The sequence below is a fragment of the Dermacentor albipictus genome, chromosome 3 (assembly GCF_038994185.2).
Source record: "Dermacentor albipictus isolate Rhodes 1998 colony chromosome 3, USDA_Dalb.pri_finalv2, whole genome shotgun sequence".
Taxonomy (NCBI): domain Eukaryota; kingdom Metazoa; phylum Arthropoda; class Arachnida; order Ixodida; family Ixodidae; genus Dermacentor; species Dermacentor albipictus.
The window spans coordinates 13,899,988-13,922,333 of record NC_091823.1 but is presented as its reverse complement, the minus strand read 5'-3'; the positions used below and the strand labels follow the sequence as shown (position 1 = coordinate 13,922,333).

The window sequence follows — 22,346 nt, the reverse complement described above, 5'->3', positions numbered from 1 at the left end:
AACAGATGTCTTGAATAAATATCGAAGTCACGTGTCACTACGAGCGACGTCCCAGTGCAAACAGACCGCGTAGGAGCACTAGCACGTGTACGTCATCCTCCGGCTTGGAGGGCGGCGGCCGCGAGGAGAAGAGAAAACGGCGTTTGGTTTGAAATTTGATATCTTTCCGCGGCGCGTATAGCGATATTATACTTTGTAGACACGATCGTTAGAGCGCAATGTATGCACTGCGCTTGTCAGCTCCACATAGCCAGACCTATTGAGGGGCTGTTTAAACGAATACATGAAGCACGTTTATTTTCAAGCAGTTTTAAGGGCCCTCGCATCTGTTTTCACAAATTAAAGGGTTTTCAAGAATTTCAAGGACGCGCACGCACCCTGTGTAACACATTGAGAGAGTATAATTACCCTCGTTTCTACCCTGCAAGAGATCGAGCGGAGTCACCACCTGGCGGACAATGGCTGAACCACGCATAGTGCGGCATGGCCTCCGAGATCGGCCGGCGCGCACTAGTGTGGGTGGATGGAGCGTGGCGTCGTCTGCTAGCCACGGTCGGCGGTGGCGCGTGGATGGAGGGGCTTTAGCCACTACTAGAGATAGACTTCTCTGCCTTTCTAATTTATTAGAAAGGCAGAGAAGTCGGCCTGAGCATAATAATAATATTCGGGGTTTTACGTGCCAAAACCACTTTCTGATTATGAGGCACGCCGTAGTGGACGACTCCGGAAATTTTGACCACCTAGGGTTCTTTAACGTGCACCTAAATCTAAGCACGGCCTGACCATAGTCTATGAGGATTGTGTTTAACGCACTCCGCAAACTTGCACTACTAGATTAATTGTGCGCGTACGGCGTGTATATTAGAGACGTTTAGCTTGTACGCTAATCCGGTAAACGGGAGCGGTTTGGGCGGGTTACCGGATGGTCGGGGCGTAAACGTGAGCGGTGAAGCCGCCTGGTGTTGTAGAGCTCAACCAGACAAACGCATAGCTAAAACTGCAGTAACTCACCATATCCTGCTTTGCCACTCGTGCAAATTTTTGGCAGCGGCGTAATTGTGAACACGATTACGCCACTGTCGAATATTTACCCCAGCAGCTAAGCAGAATACAGTAATTAGCTCTGTGGTTGTGTGGTTGAGCTTTGCGCCACCAGCTGGCGCCACCGATCGGGCCGCTCACCTTTACGCCCCCGCTAAACCGGAAAACCGCCCGCGCTTTCCCGGATACCGGACGCGCTAAAAGTCCCTATTTTTTGAAGAGTGTTTGTTGCGTGGTTGTAGCGCCGACGTAAATGCTGGTATGCATCTTTTGACGATGTAGAGACGCATGTGCTGCATTGCCCTTGCACTGAAATGAGACCAGTGACTGCACGTATTGAGCGTGCGATGTGTGACCATAACACCTCACAATCATTCATCACAATCATTCCAATTTTATTGCAGCATTGGGTTTTACGTATATCACACACAAACACACGCACACACAAATATATATATATATATATATATATATATATATATATATATATATATATATATATATATATATATATATATATATATATATATATATATATTGCCGCAGGTGGGAAACGAACCCACAACCTTTGCATTTCGCGTGGGTTGTGGGTTCGGTTCCCACCTGCGGCAAGTAGTTTTTTTATCCACTTTAATTTCCATTAATTTATCGTTTCATTATTTAATTTATTAAGCACACGTAATTTCTCCTATGTTGTCCTTGGTGTCAGTGTTTGTTGGCTTCTTATGATATGACTAATAAAAATCGTGATCCTCGGTTAACCCCCTTTCTTCTCGTCTATTACATAAGGAGGGTCTCGAATCCGGCTACATTGATGCCTTCAGGTAGCATATGTGGGTTTATTGACCAGTTGCCTTCACCCAAAAGATCACGTTCTCGTGACGCCTGCGGCAAAAAGGACGTTCCACGTCCGCCGTCAAGGTCTGTGAGTGGTGGCGCTGGCTAACACTCCCAGGGTTCTACTCGGACACATAAATGCCCAAGAAAGTGGATGGGGAAACAGAGCCGCGGTAGCTCAATTGGTAGAGCATCACACGCGAAATGCGAACGTTGTGGGTTCGGTTCCCACCTGCGGCAAGTTGTTTCTTCATCCACTTTAATTTCCATTAATTTATCGTTTCATTATTTCATTTATTAAGCACAAGTAGTTTCACGTATGTTGTCCTTGGTGTCAGTGTTTGTTGGCTTCTTATGATATGAAGCGGAAAAGGAGTATTACAAGAGGATTGCGCATAACAGTGTAATCGCTAGACGCACGACGTCATAACGCTGAGTTGCTGGCGGCAACTATAATGCGCTCTTTAGCGTGGCATTGTTAGCTTGACGGATGGTAGCTGCCATTTGCTCAAACAAACAGAACAAAGAAAGTAATAAGTTTGGCCCCTAAAGGGCTCCTCACCAGACCCCATAGAAAATTTTGGTTATACACTGGAAGTTGTTACGTGTCCTTTACGGAGCGTTCTGCCACAAATAAATTTCAGATCGGCTCATTAATAGCCGAGATAGAAATATTTCAGAGTCGCGAACCCATGGTTTCAGCAGGCGGGCTCCAGTGCCAAGCAAGGTGCTCTCTCTACTCGCCCCGTCTAGTCTCCGCAAGCGAAATTCCTTCCCTGCGTTCTCCCATACAGGAACTCGAAGATCGCATGACGCATACGTCACAGGCCCCACCTTCATTTTTTTCTCCTCGCTTTCTTTCCGGAGCTACGCACTTCGGCTGACGGCGTCGCGCGCGAGCTGTTGTCTCGATCGCGCAGCGCACCATTTTGTGCGTTGCGCACAAGGAAACATGACTAGCGGTATAATTCAGTGCTACACGAATACTGAGGCAGAACAAACGGGTCGCAGAGCATGACCACGCGCTGGAACACGGTAGAAAATGGCATAGTGTCGGTACCTGCGCACGTGACCGCACGACTGTGGGAGCAAGCAGACGGAGCGCGTCTGTACACCTCCCTTGCTTCGGTGCGAAGTAAAACAAAAACACGCAGACATTCCATTTGTGCGTTTTATTATTTGTCCAAACTTCAATTCGTCAATTCAATCCGCAGATCGCACAGATAACAGATGCTGCCTTGAATAATTCTCGAAGTCACGTGTCACCACGAGCGACGTCACACTGCGGACGTCAGTACGTAGGCGCAGGCATACGAATACGTCATCCCCCGGCTTGGAGCGCGGCGGCCGCGAGAAGAAAAAAACGGCGTTCGGTTTGAAATTTCAGATCTTTCCGCGGCGCGTAGCGATGTAATACTTTGCAGGTACGATCGTTATCGCGCAATGTATGCTCTGCGCTTGTCAGCTCAATATGGCCAGACCTGGTAGGGGGCCCCTTAAAATAAATGCAATTAGCTCGCGTCACATTTACGCACGTAATCATGCAAGGATAGCTTTGTGCTTCAATGCTACGCTTTTGCTGCTACCGTGTTAATGAAAACAATCCAGAGAGAGAGAGAGATTTCTATAGCGGCGCGCGCCTAGCCCACCACTTCGGAAGGGGATGAAGAGAAAATGAGATGATACGTACATTGCACATCACATGCACACAAAATGCACAATGCAACGTACACACATGCAAACTAAATAAAGTGTCCAGTTAAGACCGTTGTCTCTCAGAAAGGTTAAAGCTGACTTCGTTGTTCTCTCTTCCATACAGAGACTCGTTTCGCGGTTATACTATCACGCATCACTCCCAAAACATAACCCAGACAAAGCTAATCCGAAAATCCTCTCACGCAATAGGGCGATTTGCACCACTTCTAGCTGACGCAAGTTCGTTAGCTATCGTGAGTGGCCAGCGCAAGAGTCAGTCAGTCTATAGACCAGAACACGCTAGTCTCGCACCCAGACTAACCGAACGCATACTCTCGCACCCGGGTTGCCCGGTCGACCGGCGCTATTTTGTACTGGGCTGCCAAAGTGTGTTCGCCGGCGACCAGTAGACATGGCAAGCGCCAGCTCTAGGGCTCCAAAGTGCGGAAATGTCTCCGTTCACACGGATCCAAAGTAGAAGAAGTCATCTGGGCATCATTGCGTCGTGTTTGGATGCCAAAACAACCAGCGGAAAAGGAGCAGGTTGCTTAGCGCTGTTTGCGAAGAGCACAACACACGTAGGGAATCGTGCCGGTGCGGTGTTTTCAGCCTGCGCCGATTTCCATCCGCAACGAAGAATGCCAAGCTGCGCCACCGGTGGATAGCTGCAGTGAATAGGAAGAACTACCAACCCAGTGAAAATGCACGAGTGAGTATTCGATCTGTGTATATTTTGGTGCCACGTTCAACTTTGCGCCCTACAAACGTAATACGCAGGTTTGCTCCGAGCACTTTCTGGGCAACAAGCCTACAGAGCAGAATCCCGCACCGGTGCTTCGCCTTGGCTATAACAAAAAGGCAAGCCTTTTCGTGTTTTCATTCAGGCAGAGCTCCCGACGGTTAAGCGGAACAGTTGAGTTTGCGGTTAGCGATACTTGCAGCTGGTGCACGGAATGACCATTAAGCGTGAACGACAAGTTGTAGGCCTTGCTGGTGAGCGTTATTGCTAATGAAAGTAAACCGAAGTCTGCTCGTCACGTAGCATGCGTCCACAAAAACGTAAACGACGACTACTCGTCGCCGAAGGTGTTCTTGCAGCGCACCTACCTTTACGAGCTGGTGTTGCAGGTGTCATTCGTAACGAATTCATTTGAGCCTCCTGAGCTCTAAACTGCGTGCGGGCTGTTATGCGGGCAAAGCGCAAAATTTTTCCGTTGATAAGGCGAGGAAAATAAGGTGCTTAATTATTCTTGTATTTTGTAACAAATTTTTGATTGTTCTCACTAGTTTTTTTTTTTACTGTTTTCTTTTCTAAGGGAGCGCCAACAATCCGATGGTCTCGCACAAGCGAAACAGGTCTGGTAGCAGGTAGCTGCAGTTGGTGGGGCTAATTTCTTGGAATGCAGGTGCGGTTGTTGTCTTGTACCAAAGGGGTCCTGATGATGCAGCTTTAAGTAGGGATGGAAATTTTACGTGCCCTGTCATGGTTTGTGCAACTGTACAACACCTGCATCTGTCATGCTCGCCCTGTTATACGGGCTTTGACTGCACATGTAGTTGAACATTATAACTACTGTAGTACCTCATTTTCCAATGAGTGCAGGTTTAGCATCATATGCTGCTTGTTCGAGTGCTGTAGGCTTTTGTTCTGAATGTTGTACTCTTAAGTGGTTGCACGATACAATTGGCCTGGTGTATTTTCTATTTCATTTTGAGAGGACTTTATATCTTCGCAAAAGTGATGGCATGGGAAAGAACTACAGCCCTTCTTACTATAACATCTGTTTTGTTTTCAGTGTACAGGTGGTGAAGGGCAGGCGTCTGCTAACCAGGCGGTCAAACGACCTCGCCAGTTGGTTGCCAAGCGCGGCCAACCCAGTAGAGACCATTACAAACAAGACCAAACTGAAAGTGCAGATGACAGTGTTCTGCGTGCTTTAATAATATATGGCACCAAGACAGTGGTGTAAATTCCTTCACAGGTTACGTGCCAAAAAGCTCACAGGTGTTCTAGCATATAGCGCGCGGTTTGTACAAACGTAATAGCGCACCTACCCGATGTATTCGCTTCTGCAGTCTGCACAGCACTCAGTGTGTTCATTGTGGACTTGCACGAGGTCTTGAAGTTTGATTGAATCCAGACAGCGAAAATGACAGGTTAGAAAAAACGTGAAACACGCCTTCCGCCCAGCTATAAAGCCCAAGTTTCGCTTTCGCGCCGGTTCGCATCTCCCGGCGTGGCAGCCCAGGCCTGCTACTTCGCGGCGCTTTGGATAGATGGCGCGACCGGCGCTCATCAATATGGCGGCGCCCTTTGAATTCACGGTGTTCTGGTGTATAGCGCGCGAATGGCTTCTTCAGTTCGTTCTCTTGTTCGATGACGCCAAGCGCCCCCTATATCTTTCACAGCGCCGTAGCGTTTCAGTGTGACATGCCGATCAGTAAACGCACTACGCTTCACGATCAGCACGCAATAAATGCCACGGATGGCCATGCAGGTCGTGGAGAGAGACGGCACTTACCGAACATGAGATCCGTCGCTCGTCCTTGGGCGGCAATGTATTGTCTAGGCTAGCTAGCAGATTATAGTTAAGAATTTGCGTTGCAGGAAACGGCGTATTGGTGGCGCGACAATGTGCGCGCGTACGTCGGCGTCGTTTCTGGGAATCGGACGCTACAAGACCGACAGACTCTTCGTCTCAATCGCGTCGGACGGTGCGCGTTCGCTCATAAACACATCGGCGCGTGCCAAGTGCTAGATTAACCGCCCATATATGCAGGCCAAGAAGCCCGACGACCGATCAGCACAGAGGAAGCGGCTAGTTTCAATCCAATGTAGGGCGCCTGGACGCGGCCTCGTGCCCTTGGTACTCGTTTACAGCAGACAGCGTCCCCGACGTCGGCCGGGAAACGATTCTCGATCGTAGTGGCGCACCAGCGGCCACACAGCCGTTTCTACCCAAGCGATGCTTCTTAGCACCATGCACTGCTCACTTCGAGGCATGTGGTGCTTGTGTGCGAAGCTTTGGCAGGTTTTAACACGTCCGTATACTTATCGCAATTTATAGAATACCAGAGAGAGAAATACATGAGCGGCAGCGCTCTCGTGATGACGACGTGAACAGTGCACGAACAAACCTAAAGTGAACTGTGTGACAAAACAAAAACTAAAGACCTTTTAGAGCGAGCGGTATGCCTACCGCGCACCAGGGGTCGCCACAGGCCTGTCGCCATTGAACGCCTTCTGAATCGAGAGCAAGCAGGCATCAGCCGCCGCTGGCCGTGCGCGAAACGTTTGGTCGAGACTCGTTTGATACTATTTACTTAAATTTTGGAAGAGCAGAGTAGTAGTTGTAAAACTTATTTTGAAAGCTACTGGATTGAGTCAGCGTCTGTGATCCGGACTGAGTGACCGAACGATATCCCCAGTAGACTTTCTCTTCTAATTTCCCAGTTGAAAATGACAACAGAGGTTGTGTTCAGTACTACAGAAATTTCTGTTGTACAACAGGATTTTTCTGTAGTAACTACAGATTCCTGATGGAGCGACAGACTTTTCTGATGTACAACAGACATTTGTCGTTGCTACTACAGAAGTACAGTCTGTCGTATGTCTGTTGTTACAACAGAAAGCTGAAGCTCTACAACAGATTTTTGTAGTACTACAGAAATTTCTGTTGTACAACAGGATTTTTCTGTAGTAACTACAGATTCCTGATGGAACGACAGACTTTTCTGATGTACAACAGACATTTGTTGTTGCTACTATAGAAGTACAGTCTGTCGTATGTCTGTTGTTACAACAGAAAGCTGAAGCTCTACAACAGATTTTTGTAGTACTACAGAAAAAATTGTCATCACTACAGGCACCCTGTTGTCCCAACAGAAATGTTCCTGAAGTAACCCGAAAAACTTCTGTAGTGCGAGCCATCCACGCTAACCGATTCAGCCACTATCGGTTCATCAGCTTCTGTAGTGCTACAGAGAGCTGTTGAAATACTACAGAAACCTATTGTGGCAACAGGCCCCCAATTGTCACAACAGAAGTGTTCCTGAAGTAATGCGACCAACTTCTGTTGTACTACAGAAAAATGTTGTTGTACGACAGAAGCCTATCATTGCAACAGGCCCCCAGTTGTCATAACAGAAGTGTTCCTGAAGTAATGGACAAACTTCTGTTGTACTACAGAGAACTGTTCCACAACGGAAACCTATCGCCGCAACATGTACCCAATGATGACAACAGAAGTGCACTGAAATTGTGTGATGCGACAAGCTTCTGTAGTGCCCGGTTGAAAAAGACAAAAGGAATTCCTGTCGCAACTACAGAAATTCTGTTGTACGACAGAAGTTGTTGACATTTCTCAATTGGGAGACATTTCTGACATTACGACAGAAATTCTGATTTCGCAACAGAAGCATTCTGTCGCGACAACACGAGTTCTGAAGTCGGAACAACAGCTTTATATCCTGACAGCGACTCCGACGTTACGGCACCAATTCTGACGTCGCAGCAGAAACATTCGGTCGCGACGGCCAAGAGTTCCGAAGTCGCAGCAGAAGCGCTTTCCGTCACGGCCCTTTAAAATTGTATGTAAGTTTCGCATCGGTGGTGTACACTGTACTTTTCTCTTGCGCGGTATTCAATCGCGCTTCTCTGAAGCCGGCAATGCTGATGACACCGACACCGGTAATAAAGTCGACGTGGCGAATAGTTATAATTGTACCGTGACGACGCGGCACCAGCAACGCCCTACCGGTACCTTACCTACCGGCCTCCTCAAAATCGGCCGCTGATCAAAATCATACCATCCGCGGGAATGGCTGCGTATCCGTTTTTTTTTGGTAAGATGTGGCACACAGGCCTGTGGACTTACATGTGCTGTTACACTGACACATTAGGTAATTTCCCAGGAATATTTCACAAGCTTATGCGAAGCGGAAAAGAAGATTTGGGTTGTTCCGCAAAGTTGCGTGAAAAGCTGTCTCGCTCGGGTCTCATTAATCTGGTACAGTGCTGCCGTGAGAAGCCAGTATGCTGTCAGAAAGAACTCTCATCCACGAATGTTCATGTAGCTATTTTGCATTGAACACACGAATTATATGCGCGCTCAAAAGTGTAAAGAACGAGAGACAACTATCGAAACTAGCAGTAATAACACTAAAAGTCAACGTTGTCTATTTCTGAATTTCTTATTTGATAAGGATATCGTACATCAAAATCGATGTTCTAGCACTGCAAGATGTACCTGTCGATGGTACGAACACTCTTGCTCTTCTAGAGATGCGGCACTTGACGCGGTGGAGTGATAGCGGATCTTGGCTCTCAAAATGCAAATGTAAACATCAGCGCATCGGCTCGTCGTACTGTTCACATGGCCAAAACGTACACTCGAAAAGCATGTCAGGGGTGGTGCAGTGGTAAGATGCCGGGCTCGGAATCGTGAGGTCGCATGTTCGAATCCTAGGCGAAGACGTTTTTTTTTTAAATTTTTTTTTTACTTTTATGTTTTTCTTTTTTGTACTAACAAATTTACATAACCTTACGGACGTCTCTGTCAATTTTTAATTAAATATTGATCAAGAACTACACAACTTTCTACTACAGGACGTCACACTACAGACAACAGAACTACAGACAACAGAACTACAGGCAACAGAACTACAGGCAACAGAACTACAGGCAACAGAACTACAGGCAACAGAACTACAGGCAACAGAACTACAGAAACAACGTCCCAAAATACGACAGACTCTTAAAATTTCCTGTTGTGTTTTTCAACTGGGTTTAATCTTTCCGTCTCGTTTTCCTTTTCCCCAATGTAGGGTAGCCAACCGGGCTCAGTCCCGGTTAACCTCCCTACCTTTCCTTTATTTGCTCTCTTTATTTGCTCTCTCTCTCTCTCTATTCAGAAGTTTCTGCATGACACAACTATAGACGAGCAGCTCTAGGGCCACCGTACACACTTGCACTTCTCTTATCACCACTCATCCCAGTATCTTCACTCCCTCTACCCCAGTGAAGAGAAGCAGACTACAGCGCACCAGCTCAGGTCGACCTCTCTGTATTTCCTATTAACAAATCTATATATTTTATTTAGAAATAAAAAAAATGTGCGATGAACTGGGCATAGAAAACGTGTCCTGCCGTGAACTGCAAGAACTGCTACTTGTAAGACACCGACTGTGTGCGAGTTTTAGCTGCACATAGGGTGACCACATTTACGACCACTCCTTATGCACACCTCTCCGCAAGGTGTGCGCAACAAGCTCTACCGACAGCGCTGGATAGTAAATTGCCGGCAACGACCGACAGCCGATTGTCGGCAACGACGTTCAGGCTCACACCACCTGCAGCAGAAACATATCGCTGCAGCCACCGCTGGCACAAAATATCTCGAGATATTGAACTTCGATAAGCATGCAAGTCAACGCTATACGTCCTCTCCACGCAAACGCTTTCCAGCGAAGTCAAACATAGAATAATAGGCGGGCGCCGCGAGCTGTCTCTGCGCCGTTGAACTAAACAGCAGCAGAGCAATCGCTAAAGCTACTTGTACTATTTTTTTGTCCACGCTTACGCCAACATATTTTAATCTACGCTGTAAGTAATGATAACACCATTCCGAAATTGTGTAATCAGCGCTGGCGACAAGAACTGTGCGGTCGGAACCAACCAGCGTGGTCGAAGCAGGTCGCGAAGAGGCTTTTTCTGCGCGCGCACACGCCTGTTCCCGCACGAAATTGTTTGCACATACATTTAACGACAGGCGCACGACCGTAGCAGCCTTACAAGTCCACTGCTGTAAAGGCTGCAGTTTAAAAGGCATAAAAGCAAGCACCAGGCTGCTACATTCGTCGCCTTCAACCGGCAAGCTTGCACGATAACACTGCAGCGCAGACAAAATGGATACATGAACGGTATACTTACACTGTCTCTGCAATTTTGGTCACAACCCTGTGTCGCATTGAGTTATTAGAGAGTTTCAGATAAGGGGACGCAAGCGGCTTGCGTACGTAGAGACCCCTATACGTAGTGTTCTGCGCATGCTCAGTACCGTGGTTCCTTGTTTTTGCGTAAGCAAGCCGCTTGCGTCTCCTAATTTAAAACTATCGAATATACCTATGCTACGTGTAGCGTATACGCACTCACTACTCACCGTGGTGGCCGAAATACCGGCTGCACGGCTGAGCACGTGCCTGCGGCCATCGTGGCTATTGTAAACAAGTGAACAAGCGCCGATCAGAAGGCTCTGAATGGCGGGCGCTGTCATGTTAGCAAATATGGCGGCGCCCATTGGTATAGTGCTGTAAAGTGTCTATACACATTTTTTTCCTGCAGCACCTAACATACCTGCCCTGAGATAAATGTCATTGGGAACTTCTTACTTACCAAATGGACCAGGCATAACTATAATAGCATGCCCATGTTCTACTTAGCTAGTAGTGCAACGACACCGACGGCAATAATAACTTCCGTATAGTGGATTTCTTCGTTTCCTTTTTACGAGAACGAGGAAACAACACAAAGATGTTTCCAAAGCGTTGTGGTTGAAGCAATTGCCACGAGTTGGCGCTAGCAGCGCTGCACCGCCGTCCACGTATCCGGTGTTTCAGTATTCTGTAAACGGCAATACGCATATTATAAAGTAAGGCTCTCTGTGGACGCGCAAGACACGCAGAGGCAACACCGGTCCCAGCAGCCATGTTCCGTCTTTATTTACTCTGATCCAGCGCTCTAAAAGATATGAATGTATGGCGGTGTGTACGTTCTATTTCAATTCTTATTTCCTTTCAAGGCGAGAAATAAATGCTTGCAAATTGAAATTGAGGTGACGGAGCAAGGCTATGGTGCAGACAAAGTATGCTTCGCTAAAGCTGACTATTGACGCAACATTACATCAAAAGGCTCAGGCTGTTAAGCGCGATATGTCTATGGGCTCCTGCCGAGTTGTCGCATAATCCCGCATAGTCTCGGTCAGCTCGCCTATGATACGGCGCGTCACCGGTAATCACGCATTAGAGCTCAGAAAACTTTACGCAGCCTATAGGATAATATGTCCCGTCTATTCCATCTTTACGCCTCTATACGTTAAGCCGTGATGCAGTATCAAAAACTCGTATGGGGGGTGGCGCCGACGATACGTCCCTGATTATCCGCGTCGGATTTACTTCCCTTGACGCTCATCCTAAAGAGCGTGCACATTTTGTCTCTCATGTAGACCTTTATAGGGCTGTTGCTTGCCGGTGGTTCTCGAAGGGTCAATATCGAGCGCTCCGTCGCTGATACTTCCGGGGCTGTGCAGGCCGCACTTAAACGACGACTTCGTGCCCTCGTGATGCCACCCGCCACAACCCCCTTTCCCTTAAGACATATCTCTCTCTCTCTCTCTCTCTCTCGTGCCCTCGAGCGCACTGAACGGCCCGCCGCGCCGACCTTGGAAGGGATGTTCCTCCCATGGGCCATTAGCTTGGCGATCAAGGAGGCCGTCTGGTAATCACGAGCACTTTGCCAAGCTTCTGCAACCGCAATGCCCTGGGAAAGGCGTGCAACGGCCCTCGCATAAACTAAGGTTCGACCGCACGCACTGCCCGCTGCGATACAGCGCGTGTATACAAGTCACCGCCGACACAGCGTCGAGTTGATTTCTCTTCGTTACGGCTACACAATAAGCCGTGGCATCAAATACACCGCTGTCGGAAGCGCATAACAAAGGACAAAGTGATCGTAAAGCTAGCATAATTAAGGATCAACTTCGAAGGACGCTCCGCGCTGGACCAGAGTTTGGTCGGAAGTTACGGCGATGAGCATTACTTAGACGTTAACCCACGAGGCAGTCCTGTCATCAGCGCGCGCCCAGACGACGCCGGGTCCGAAATAGACTGTGACGCGCAAGCAAAGGAGCTCGCTTCAACGCACAACTACCGCGCAGATCACTCTACCTTAACCTGACCCTGACAAGATGAACTAATTGACGAAAGGGGGCCAACGTCGAAGGCCAGATTGCTACGCGCTTGCTCCATATACGGGGGCGAAGACCAGCGGAACGATCCGTCGGCATGGGCGAGATTTCGCGACCGATTCGACGATTGTGGTTCGCCGAGACACAAGAGTGTTTTAGTTGAGCGTCTTTACAGCACGCTCCGCTCCGAGCTGCCCCGCTAAGTCACAGCGGAACGGCGGACAATTTCCGCGTTTTATCCCTTTTTCCTTCATTCCTACTAGCACGTACTCGTCCCTCTGCCAGGTGGATTCCTGGCCCAAACGCCACCTCGAGCCACAACAGGAGTCACTGCACAAGCCGTCAAAAAACTTTGCTCATGTGGCCCGGACGCTTGTTGCGGCGACGCCTATCGCACCAAAACAAAGACAGAACTAACTTTACTTTGATTACAAGAGACCTAATAACTTCCGGTACTTTATAGTGCTAATATAAAAAACTATAAAAAGGAAGGAAGAGTTCTTGCGGCTTTAGCGCGTGCTTATTAGCTGAACAGCACTGCAGCAGGTTAACTACCATACTGCATTCGCAAATGGGAGATGTGGTCGAACGTTCGGATAAATCGGCAATACCAAACATGAAGCTAATTAGGATAAAGCAGAAAAAAATTTCCTTCTGTAAGCCTGCACAACGTCGACTCCGCACTTATACATTGACGTCGGTCGTGCCGAAACAGCTCGCTTCTTTCCAATAAATTGCCAACAGGTCAAGTCGACAGTACACGAGTACATCGCTCTCCCGAGATGCTCAACGGAGCAAACAGCGGGGACAGGGTGCCGAGTTCTGGCGCCAGCACGGCGACGTTTCGGCCCATCGCTCCCGGACGAAGAAGAGTCCTTGGGAAAACACGAAGGGAGGGAACCGATGGCCCGTATCCCGTTACGGCCAACTCGATCGCCGGGAACATTCCATGGCTTCTCGACTCCCTGACGCCTCCTTTCCTCCACCTACCCTACACTGTAAAAAAATGCGTTTTTTTTACGGCAGATATGCCGTAAAATTTGCCAAATCTATACCGTAAATTAGATAGCAGTGCCGCCACTGTTAAAAAGCTTCGAGAGCCTGGAGAGGGACGAAGAGAGAGGAGTTTAGAGAGAAGAAGGACGAGCTGCGCGGATGCTCATTGGCGCGCCGGCCGTTCGCGGCACGCGAAACGCGCATGCGCAAAGGCATTAGCGCGCGCTGTAGAAGGCAAGACGCACGCTACAGCAACTTCGGCCGTCCCGACGCCGCGGCTTTGGAGCCAAGTGGAAATCGTACAAGTGCACACAAAGAAGAACGGTTGGTCGCCTTGTAAGTGCAGGTAGGTCGAGTCATTATGCACGGGTCAGTGGTGTTCTGCGAAGCGTATGCGATCTTGTTTGAGTGTTGAGCTAGCGGTTGAGCTTGCCAAGTCTGCGGTGTCGCCTGCGGAACGCTTCCGCACCACTCTTCGGCTTAGCCATGTTTGCTTTCTCCCGCTTTTGATTTAAACGGGTTTGGCACATTCATTGACTTGCGCACGTGGTAGTGCTGTTGCAAATTGTTCGCTATCCAGTCTGAGCACTACACGTGATGCAGTGCTCTTCGTCACTTTTGCATGCTTTCGTGAGCCCGCTGCCGCCTTTGTTGTGAGCGTTGTGGCCTTGTTCGCAGATCGCGGCGCGGCGGCGGAAGCGGGCGTTGCAGCGCCATTGGGGAAGTCGAGGTGGTTCACGTTGCGGCTTCCTCAACTATGTTTCTCTTCTCCGCCCGTCACCGCAAGAACTCTGGACGTTCTCTCTGTGGTGTCCTCGTATGCCACTGACTGTGTGCGACGCATTTGCAGCCATGTCTCATTGTAAGACAGGTTGATTTGATTTGAGGACACACCGCTTTCTCCCTGCATAATCGCAACAGGTACGTGCATTCAACGTATATTTGGCATTTCGTTGGCTATAGATGGTGCCAAAAAGCTTCAATATTTATTGGACAAAGAAGTTATAATGTAGCAGCCGTATAGCCCCGAGTGTTTTGATGATATACCTTAACGAATTACATGAGGCACTTGCAGTTATGGGCTGACCTATTACACTGCCATGCTACAGAAAGCAGGCCGTAGTGATGATTTCACCGTTGTACAGGCCTCTTTTATTTACGGAACGGCAGACCAATAAAATTTGGTGTTCACAGTCTAGTTATTGAGAAAAGAAGTCAATATAATGCGAAATGAACGTTAAGACGGTGTAATAAACTAAAGTATGTAACTTTTGTTCTCTGTTTTATACGAAGTATAGTGATCGGAAAATTAGGACTAGTTATTGTTTTAGACTGGCGCATTTTTGGAAATATCTAACGCAAGCACCTAGTTCGAAATATTAGGCTGGAAATGTTGATGCCAAGTACATCAGCACTGCATATGGTTCTACAACTGAGACCTCCATATACAAGGGTTTACAAACCAATATGGAATGTTGGTATACTTGAAGCCGATATTTCAAGGCAAGTGTTTTAAACCGCATGCTCTCTCTCTTGAATTTTACAAATATTGACTTACAATAAATATTCACTGGGACCATTTCTATAATTTCCACATAAGCCGTGAAACCTGTGATGAAAAATATAACTAATGACTTCCTGTGAATATCCTATGCTGACAGTATGTTAGTGTCTCTTTATGTTAACGACAGAGCTTACTACACAACAGCGAAAATTAATATTTAGTACTCGGTTTTCTCAGGACAGTTCAGCAACAAAATGCAGCCAATATGTGTTATTATTCCCTTTAAACAGTGATCTTCGTGTGCACCAAGTAGGGAAGTATGAGCATGCTATATAGTTAATTTGACTGAAAACAAGTGAAAGAGCATACATTTGATCACTGAGCCTGTTTTTTTTTTTTGCTCTATGCAAAATTTTTGTTGCTGAATTGCAGTTTTAATGTTCTTCCACATATTGTATTTAGCAGTTCCATGGGTTACGCAGTCTGCCAACTACATGGACATATCCTTAATATTCAGTTCATTTTCGGGTTGCTTTCTGTTATTCAGTATGCTGCCAGAGAGCGAGTATCTGCATTTTTATGTGCCAGCAGTCTTCACAAGTAACTGTATAGCAACGGCTTGTAAACCGCTAACTGTATGCAAATGAGTCATAGTCAAGTATTAAAAAAATTGGGTCAGATTTGTCGCAAATTTATGTCTTTGAATGGGTATGCATATGGTAGACGCTCTTTTTGCTCGAGGATGCCTATAGTTTCACTTCTCTTTATTTAAATACTCTTGATAACTTTGCCCAAAATAGTTTTCAAAAGCCATTTATAGTTTCTTTCCTGCAACACTATTTTGTGGTTTAAAGAAAACTAAAGACCTGCTGGTTTAGGAACAAGTGGCACACAACACTCAGTGAAAATTAGAAAGTGCCCTAGAACGTAACTTTTGGAATGCATATACTCTGCATACGACTGGTAAAGAACAGTTCTATCATGTAAAAGTGACAAGTACTCTTTTCATTTTGTTTAGGTGATGACATCTGGATGCCTGAAGAGTACCTATTGCTTGTTGATGGCCATGTTGTGGCAGCAGCAAAGATGTTCAAGCAAGCATTCCGCATGCTGTTTGCAGCTTACTGCTGCTTCCACATTTGTTATGCAGAGAAGGCGTCATGCACACTCGAATTCATACAAAGGTATATTTGATTTTCTGTTTATACTTGTATTTGTTTTATATCATGCGCATTAATAGCATATATTATACTGGCCTTAAAAGAACGAAACTGTATACAAGCACCTTTAACAGTGCTGTGGATATTGTAAATTCAGTGTCCTAGTTTTATAAAAGAAATTGACGGTCGTTGGCAGCACGAACCAGCAGACATTGCTTCTGTGTAATCAAAAATAACACTGGACGATTTGAAGCTTAGTCCACTTTTTTCAGCTTCATAGTACACGTCTGTAAAGCTGAAAAATGTTGAGGCCTAAGTTTCAAATTACACAAAAGTAATGCGCTCCGGTTCCTGCTGCGAGCTACCATCAATTATTGGAGTTATTTGGAAGGTCAAGCTGCTCCCATATTTATAGCAGCGAGATTTATATTCAGTTTGCAAGCCCCCAAGGTAATAAGCAGGTCTAAAATATCCATAGGTAAAATGTGTTCACATTAAAGAATAAAAGCACTTTAGAGATTTGTTGCATCTAAAAGCAAAACCCATCTGTGGCTTTTTTCTATGATGAAAGTCAGTCATAAAAGTCAGTCAGACCTCCCACGTGCACCTTACACCAGATGCACCTGTATGATAAAAGTCAAAAGTCACCTCTCCTGGGTGTTAGGTGGAGAAACGGTGCACGAAAATCGGGGACAAGACGAGAAGTACACAGCAGGCGTTGTCGGTTACTAGATTTTTTTTGCGCTGTTTCCTATTCAACTTTCTCATAAAACAACTTGTCCAACTTTGAATCCTTTCGTAGGCTGGTGCTCTTTAAAACAAAAAAAATGTATTATTTGTATGTCATGCTTGAAATCAGCGTGAGCTGTGGCATTAAAAATATTCCAGATTATCCGAATCATTTCTTTATTGCCGTTATATATAGACTTTATTGCAATTTTGCCTGCCTTCTCTTTAATGGGGGGGGGGGGGCGGCATTTAGGGCATTTTCGGCATAAACCCAGACCGTGGACGGAAGGGCAAAAAAGGAAATGTGGCGGTCAGCAAGAATGTTCTTGCCTTGGTGCAGCGCATCACTGAGTGTGAATGGAATGTCCAGGTAAGTCTGCCTCATATACCTGCCTTCTCTGTTTTGTGCTTTGAAAATATGTTATAAGTCATTCTACCTTTCATAAAATGCAAACCACTCTTTTCAAGAGCACTCACATTCTGTGTAAGCACCTCTTTATAGCATTTGGAAGCCCACTGAGTCATTTTTTTTACTTTGCCCCACAGCATGGACTAGTTGACCACACGCAGGGATACTTTTTCGTCTGCCAAGCAGCCCAGAACCTTACAATGCGAACTACAGTAATGGTTCCCTTTCACCAAGTTATCTACACAAGAAATAATTTTAAAGCTACGTGAAGTGCAATAAAGTATTTTGAAATATTTGTTGTTCATTATAAAACATCACTGGATGTTTCCCAGTGTAAAGTTTTCATTCTGTATCAGTGGTGCTTCAAAACGTGAGCTGGCCATTACAATAAGTTAAGCTCCTCGCTTACTTTATTTGTATTTGATCCGTTGACAGGGCTGATATTTTGTAGCGATGCCTTTTCTGATTCTGTATTTTTGTGCTTGGCCATTGGTCAGAGCGAGGGTGTGCCCTCATTATCAATAATATCAGACAGCCATTTGTGGTGGATTATAAGAATAGCAAAGAATAAGGCATCGCTACAAAATAGTGGCCAGGAGTATGGTGCCCCTAATTACCTGCAAATTACTGGCAGCTGTCTCAGTATATTGCATATTTTCTCTGATGCGGTATTTGCACTGCATTGGTGCTTAGTTGTGTTGCAGCCTATTTCAGCTTCAGTCAGTAAGTGCGATATATCTTGTTGCAGGAAGGGGAGAGTTCCGCATCCCGACTACCGTGACTAGAACTTTCAGATTTGGAACAGTCAGACCGCGTCAAACAAGCGATTAAAAGTACAGCATGCGAATATATTGTTTTTAAGGGACAGTATGTTCAATACTGAAATTAAAGATGCAGTTGTGCAGCGTCTAGCTTCATTTTCGCCGGCGGAATTGATGCCGTAACGGTGGTATTTAATAGCAAAGTAAAACAACTGACGAGTGATTTTCAGCAGGAACTGTAAAATTTACTGGCGGTACCCGTAAAAAAAAATTACGGGTCTGCGTTATTTTTACTGGAAAGGTGTGAATTTCACGAGCAAGGCCCGTGACTAAGAATAACTGAGATCCGTAATTTTTACGGGAACAAGTTGGCAGCCAAAACTGACGGTCGAATTCCCGTAAAAACAACGGACAATTTTTTACAGTGTACATACTCAGATGAGCTAACGAGACTTTTAGACGCGCCCTCGCGAAGAGTGCCACCGAGAGAGGTCGCGACGCGAACCCCGGCCAAAACGCCCCGCATCGTCGAAACATCTGGACGACAGTTCGTGCGATAGCGAGCTACTGGCCAGCGAGGGCCGGCAGAGCTGGACACTACGACAGGAGTTCAGTGCAGCATTGCCCGAGGCAGTAGCCGAGGACCACCCACTCCCGCGTCTTAAGCTGCGCACATTAAGCAGCAACGTTTCAGCCTGAGCGATGCTTATAGATTACTCGACAAGAAGTAGAAAAGCACCTCCGTGAATACGATGTCGCGCCCCTCTTAGTGCGAGCAAATCTTATGAGAGTACGAAGCGACGAACGGTGCAAGAAGCCGTGCCTAATCTGAAGGGATGAGCCATCCCAACCAGGGACGGTGCTGCACGAAAGCAACGAGACACAGCGCATGCGGGTTCTCCCCGCCGGAAACGGTAGATTGGCGCCGTGTTCGCCCGGTCGGGGAGCTTCAAAGGCGATTGCTTTCGGGGAAGAGGGTTCGGCTCCACGTGCGCCGGAGCGCAGCCGCGGGGACTCCCGTGCAGCGGGTAAGGCCATAACTCTCCGGGAGTTATATGGCGTCTCTGCTGCAGCTGACGCGCACCGGCTATTTGAGAGCATACGCACGAGGTGAGACGCGCGTTCTTCGCCATGAACGAACTCGGTCACGCGTGTCAAGGACGCCAGAGCCGCATTCGACGTCCCAGCAAGGAAATATTTGAAGCTGAACAAAGGTGCGGCCTCAGTCCGTAGCGGCGACATTTCGGCAAGTCATCTCGTCTTCGTCAACGCTCCAGCAGTTATGCACTGCAGGAATATATGTTTTGCGTGGGTTCCGCACCATCAGGAGTTGTTTCGCCTCGGAACGCGCATCAGTAGTTTTGCCGCTGAGGACGAGGTCGCGGTTTCGATCCTTGGCTGCAGCAGTCACACTCCGCACCTCGTGAGGTCCTGGTTAAGAAACCAGCGAAAGGTCAACCTGCATCACGTTCTATAATTCCGTTGACCGTATAACCTTCCCACCTGGATGTTGTGGTGATGGGTTCATATTATAGAGCAACAGCCAGGTAGCCAAAACTGCGCATAAGAAAAAAGAAAAAAACTGCGGGCACGCGGAACAGATCCCAAGTCGTGCGTCTTGCACCAAACCGTGCCCACGGCGCCTGAAAAAGGCAAAATGGGAGCTCCCGCAAAGGGGGCCCGCGGGGCAGGGGCCAGGAAGATGGGGCCGCGGGGTTACGTACACATTCAAACACGCACGCACGCGCGACGGCTGTGAACGGTTGACTTCGCAAAAACAGAGGCCAGCACTGCAGTAAACGCGCGCGCACCAGCCGCGTCCAAGTATATCCTCGAGTTCGCGCGGTCGCTCAGTACGAACGCCGTTTTACGTGTCGAAAAGCGACGGCTTGGGAAAATACACACATTCGACGAGACCGCTCTCGACACGATCGACACGGAAGCGGCAACGGCGCCACTGCGGCGTGAACGCCGAGGCTACTGCCCAGGGCATTGACCTTCACCACTGTGCACATATACCCGCGGGTATTGAGTGAGCGGCGAACGAAATCATCGCGCGGGAAAGTTCGAATATATGCAGGAGTGTACTGCACTTAATTAGCTGGTTGCATGGTATACATCTTCAAGTAAATCGAACAGCGCTAAAAGCGGCACTAGTGAAGACGACAAGGTTAGTCAGAGCTGCGTCTGTCGTCAAATGCACCGTGACACGCTATACGCTTTGTCAATTCTGCGTTCACGAACTCGAATTACCAGCGAGTAAATACACGAATCAGAGAAGAAACTCAGGAAGATGACATTAGTTGATGTTACGAGGAGAGTTAGGCGCAGAGGAGATAACCATGTAATGTAATGTAACCAGATGTCATGTAATGCGCAGAGAAGATAACCGGCTGGCATGTTACAGAATGCGTGCTAATGGAAGACAAACGTAGTTAACAACGGCAGGAGATTTGATGGCGCGATGAGATTAGGAAACTTGCAGGCACCGTAGGGTCGGCTGAAGCAAGGGTCACTGAGTTTCTTCCAGCAGTAGGCATGATGACAATGGCGATGATACGCACCGCTTGCATCTAAAATGCAATAAAAATTTATCTGCATCGACAGGATTGCATTAATCAATAAATAATAATATAAGAAAAAAACACTCAGCATATCTGCTCGGGAATATTGGGAAATCTACATCTGTACAGGTAAAGGAATGAGCAGAAACGATCATGCAAGAAGTGGACGGTACAACGCGTGGCGCGCTCAAAAACTATCGTAGCTGATGGCAGAACTTTTCCGGAGCTTTCCCACTTTACACCGCACTCTTCAACATCCTCGCACAACGTTTTCGCGATCAGAATATATAAGCCATAACTGACTGATTGCACGGAAAACCGAACAAACTATGAATCGATCTCTCTTTCTAGCTCTTTTACGAATAAAAATAAAGTGTTACACTGGCTATACCACGCGCAACAAACTGCACCGCCAGTGCAAGACCACAAATTCCGTTAATTAACGGTAAATAAAGTACTACATCGTGAGATTGATGCGTGATTAAATAAACTAATTTTGGTGACGATCAAAGCGTACACAAAGTTGTTGAAAAGGCAGATGATAATCACTCGCAGACGCTTGCTTTGCCAAACACAAGGTGAAATTCTCGAAGAGGAGTCGCTTCTGACCGCCTTAATCCAGCCCCGTCAATTGAGAGCCCGAGTCTCGAAGACGATCTCTTATCTCGGCAACGCTCAGGATGCCAGCTATGCAGATTATGGACGCGATTGGCGGCGGCTTCCTTCGAGAGCCGCGCCTTCGCCACCGTATATGGACGACGATACCGCGTGCGCGACATAGGTAAACAGCGCCGACAACTGCCGCGGTAATGCGACCGCTTGTCCGATAACACGCGTGACGTGACAGACATTGGGCGCCCTTGCAGCAGCAGGCTCACACGCGTCGGCGGGGCCTTCTATCGGTGGCTTCTCTGTTTGCGTATACGGTTTGCTCACTTTCTGACCCGGTTGCAGCGCACAGACGTGGTGGTGCAACGAGTCGTAACACCGCGAACAAAGTACCGGCAAGTGCGCAGTGTGGCCGTAAGGTTGGGGGTCTCGAGGCTGCGCTATGCGGCACGCAGGATCGAAGCAGCAGAACTGCCCGCCTATACTGAGGTGAAAGGGAGGGGATCTTACTTCAGGAAAAGCACTGCGGTCGGTCTGAGGCAAAAGTCATCTGGCCATATGCTACACGCACCGCACGGAAGAGAATAATATTGGTTATATGCAAGACTGGATCACCATTAGAATTAAACAACTACAGACCAGTTTCCCTAACATCCACAATTTGTAACATGTTAGAACATATTATATTTAAGGCGATTATGATGCGTCTAGAAAATAACCAAGTGCTTCATGACAATCAACATGGCTTTAGGTCAGGTCTGTCCACTGCAACCCAGCTAGCCGAGATAACCGATGATTTCGTAAATTCCCTAAATATGAAGGGTCAGATTGACGCAGTGTTTTTAGACTTTTCAAAAGCGTTCGACGTTGTTCCACATGATGATTTAGTAACTTAACTGCATGCTATTGGTATTGAAGACAACATTGTTCGCTGGATGGCATGTTACTTAGCTTCAAGGAAACAATACGTGGCTGTTAACGACTGCGTCTCTGACACACTAGATGTACACTCAGGAGTACCACAAGGGTCGGTGCTCGGTCCATTGTTGTTTCTGGTCTATATCAACGATATCTATTT

General features: G+C 47.3%; 1 protein-coding gene and 1 long non-coding RNA gene across 3 annotated transcripts in view; one reads left to right on the top strand and one right to left on the bottom strand.

The window, feature by feature from the left end:
• LOC139057245 (proton channel OtopLc-like) overlaps nucleotides 1-22,346 on the bottom strand; it is a 107,946-nt gene that overhangs the window by 45,839 nt on the left and 39,761 nt on the right. The window lies entirely within an intron of this gene.
• LOC139057249 (uncharacterized) lies at nucleotides 13,695-17,599 on the top strand. The gene is made up of 5 exons (XR_011512656.1): nucleotides 13,695-13,878; nucleotides 14,211-14,453; nucleotides 16,055-16,220; nucleotides 17,179-17,295; nucleotides 17,472-17,599. It is a non-coding gene; the product is annotated as an uncharacterized lncRNA (long non-coding RNA).